Here is a 3,619-nt window from a genome sequence, read left to right as displayed (position 1 = left end):
AGAGGGGCTTTAGAGGAAGAGATGATAGGATTATTTGGTCACAGATTAAATGCAGTAACCTGCTAGAGGAATTGTCTCTAGGCTACGGACTAAAAAAAAAGAACATCTAAGGAGTTACAATAGGTGTGAAGTGATGAATTAGCAGTCAGGAAGCTCTTTATTCAAATGAATATGGACAAACTTAAAGGTCATGCTCATATTGGAACACTTGTTTGGCCAGGCAGCATAAATATGCATAGAACACTGTCCGGTCACCTTCCCACCTAGAAACAAGCAGTGTAACTTAAAAAACATGTGGTCTCCACAACAAAATATTGAAGTGGAATCTGCAGAGACAAGTAATCTGGTGAGATATGCATTGCAGAATGCTAGTCACAGCACTCAAATGGCAGCATGGGGCTCTTTATTTTGCAAATGCAAGGAGTGTCAGCAGATCCAGCGCTGTCACTTGACTGACCTTGCAGGAAAACAAAGGTAACAAAAAACCCTAGGCAGTGGAGAGGGAATTCCCAGTTACAGATTCCAACACACAGGTCAAAAGCTACTGAGAATTTTCTCTTTGAGCTACCAAATCTAAAAGATTAATCTTGTGAGTGAATGGCATAGGTAGTACGTTGAAATACATGAAATGAAAATCAAACGAGAGGAATTACCCTTTCTAGAGAGGAGATATCTCCACTGAAAAAACAAAAACAATTCTATGAGATTAGACATGGGAAGAACACACCTTGATCAGAACAATTAAAAAAAAAATAAAAAAATTAGACTACAATGAATCTGCCAGAAATGAATGATCATTGTTTCTTACCAAAATTGAAATTTTGAGTGTATGTTGTGGAGGTCTCTTATTAGAAAAAAAAAAAAATAATAAAAAAAAATCAAATCACCTAGAAGCAGGTTAAAGAACATCCTGCTCAGAGATAGGTATGACTGATGTATGATTGAGCAAAGCCTCTTATGCGGGAAGCCTGAGCCCGTGGCAGCTTTGAGAGGAGCTTTTCACTGCCATCTAATGGTAAACTGGGAGAAGAGAAAAATTACACTGAGGTCTTCACCCCCTCGGAACATTTTGGTTATAATTACAGTTCCATATAATTAAATCAGGATTGATCATTCTTAACTTCATTTTTGCATTTTTTTTTTTCCATTAAAAAATGCACATACTGACCCAGGCTGGGAGTTCCCTCTCATGGCTCTTCAACTCTGGCACGGAGGGAGTCTGACCACAAGAAGACCTGGGAGATATTGATGTTCCTCTACAGTCCAGGGCTGAAATAATCCTGGGGGACGGGGAAGTCCCAAAAAACCTTGGTAGGCATCTGCTTTCATGACTGAGATGTAATAATAACATGATGTACCTTCCAACTAGTACAACTGGAACAGTTGCCTTCATAGCTGGACTAGGAAATTAAGCAAGTGTGTCAGAGGTGATGTCTCTGTTTGGGGTGGAGAAATGATGAGATAAATTAGATTCGTGATGCCTGCTCATGACAACCAAGTCACATTTCCTCTGCATCTGATTAATTTCTGGTTGTGCAAGATGCAACTGTATCATCATATTTTAAAATATAAGAGAGGGGGTGACTTGAGGCACGCTCTACCTTGCCATTCAATATGAAGGTGCAATAAGGATGTGTAATGCATAAATAACATAGAAAGGCATTAATACTTATATTTTTGTTTACTAAGAGTAGGTTAACTTCACGCACAGAAACATTAGATCATGACTTTAATCCTACATGAGACAAGTCAAATTCCAAAAGATTTGAAGAGAATGGGGTGCATGATAGGATTGGGGTGGTTTCTGTTGGGTTTTGGCTGGGTTTTTTTTTTTCCCTTCTTAGAGAAGGTAGCATTTCTGCTCAGGGAATCCACACTGCTTTTGACATTCTTTTCTGATCTGACTCACTATGTGCCACTATGAATGCAAGGAAGTCACTCTTACCATCCTTCCCTCCCCACCCCACCCCCCACCCCGGCAAGTATGTCTGTGTATTTTACCATATATAGGGGGAAAGTGCCAAAAAAAATTGGAGGCTATATTCTCAACTGAAATTGGTCAAAAATCTCACAGAACTTAGCACTGGAACATTCAAAATACATAAAGACACAAAGGTGTTCAGAGACTTTTTCCCAGTGAAGTTTCTAAGGAGGGGAAATAGTTTTGCCCATGAATTGCTCATTACCAAATATCTCTGACATAAAAACCTCCCATTCAAACACTTTATGACAAAGTTTATACAGGTGTAAAATTAGGAAAACACTTATAATGCCCGTGCTAATTGCACCACTGCTGTTCAGCAGTAGTTCTGCAGTTATATCACTTTTCAGATTTGCTTGTATTTTTCCAAGGGATGACTGGTCTGTCAGGTGAGGTGGCTGGCATGTTAAAGCAGAACTGTAAAGTTGAGGAGCTTTTCCATCTGCCAAAATTACTCTGAACCTTGTGTGGCCACTTATATCAGGGTGAGATGCTACCAATCTGGTTGCATTCTGTGCCTGCTCAGTATGGATACAGAGAATTCCCCAAATGCTGAGAAATTGGAGCGTTTTGAAGCAAAAAGAGATTGGTGCACAGCATAGAGAAATCTGGGAGAAGGCAGAAGTGGGGATGGACCTCCTAGTTTCTGAGCTCCAAAGAGAAGGAATAATGAATTATCACCAGTAATGGAGATGCAGAGTAAAAGAAGGAGACATAATGTGAAGGAAAGTAAGAAAGATAAAGGGAAATGTAGGTCACAGAGGGGTTTGAATTAGATTGTCATGGTGGCCAAACCCTTCAAATCAATCTATGGTTGGAAAACTTGTGCATCTGCTGGAATGATTTCCCCAGTGAGAGAAGTTCAGGTTTTTCTGGTTTGGGCATGTGGTCAGAGCATGAGGAGCTGAAAACGCAGAAAAAACTTCCCTAGAAAGCCAGGGAAATTATAATGGGAAACAGCTCCAGCACATCTCAGTGTGGAGGGAGACCATCGGTGGCTGGACCAGTCTTCCAGCAGAGGACAGGGCAGAGGCTGGCCCAAACACAGAGGGCTCCTCCCGTGGAACCTCCCGGTTTGCTGAGGAGGGATTGGCAGGATCCCCACTTTAGCCTGCTGCCCTCCTGCCTCTCCCAGCTCCCTCCAGCCTCTGCTCCCAAACCAGCGGGCACGGTGAGCAGAAGGGGAGAGGCAGCCCCAAATATCTAGAGGGACGATTCCAGGAGGATGGAGACAGGCTTTTTTCGGTGGTGCCAACTATTAGGACACGAGCCAACAGGCAGAACATGATGCACAGGAAGTTTCGCCGGAAAATGAGGAAGAACTTTACTGCTCGGGTAACCGAGCACTGGAGCAGGCTGTCCAGAAGGCTTGTGGAGTCTCCTTCACTGGAGATACTTAACCACTGTCTGGACACAATTCTGTGCCGTGTGCTCTGGGATGTCGCTGCTTGTGCAGGGAGGTTGGACCAGATGACCCACTGTGGTGCCTTCCAACCTTGCGCATTCTGTGATTCTGTGAGAGGCGCCTCGGCTCCCCGACCGGCGGGCACGGGGCGGAGAACGAGCGGCCCCCGCGCCGCCCGCCCTGCCCGTCCCGCCCCGGAGCGGGTCCTCCGGGCCCCGGCAGAGGGCGCCGAG

Source organism: Parus major, chromosome 3 (genome assembly GCF_001522545.3).
Source record: "Parus major isolate Abel chromosome 3, Parus_major1.1, whole genome shotgun sequence".
NCBI lineage: Eukaryota > Metazoa > Chordata > Aves > Passeriformes > Paridae > Parus > Parus major.
This window is presented reverse-complemented; position numbering follows the sequence as displayed.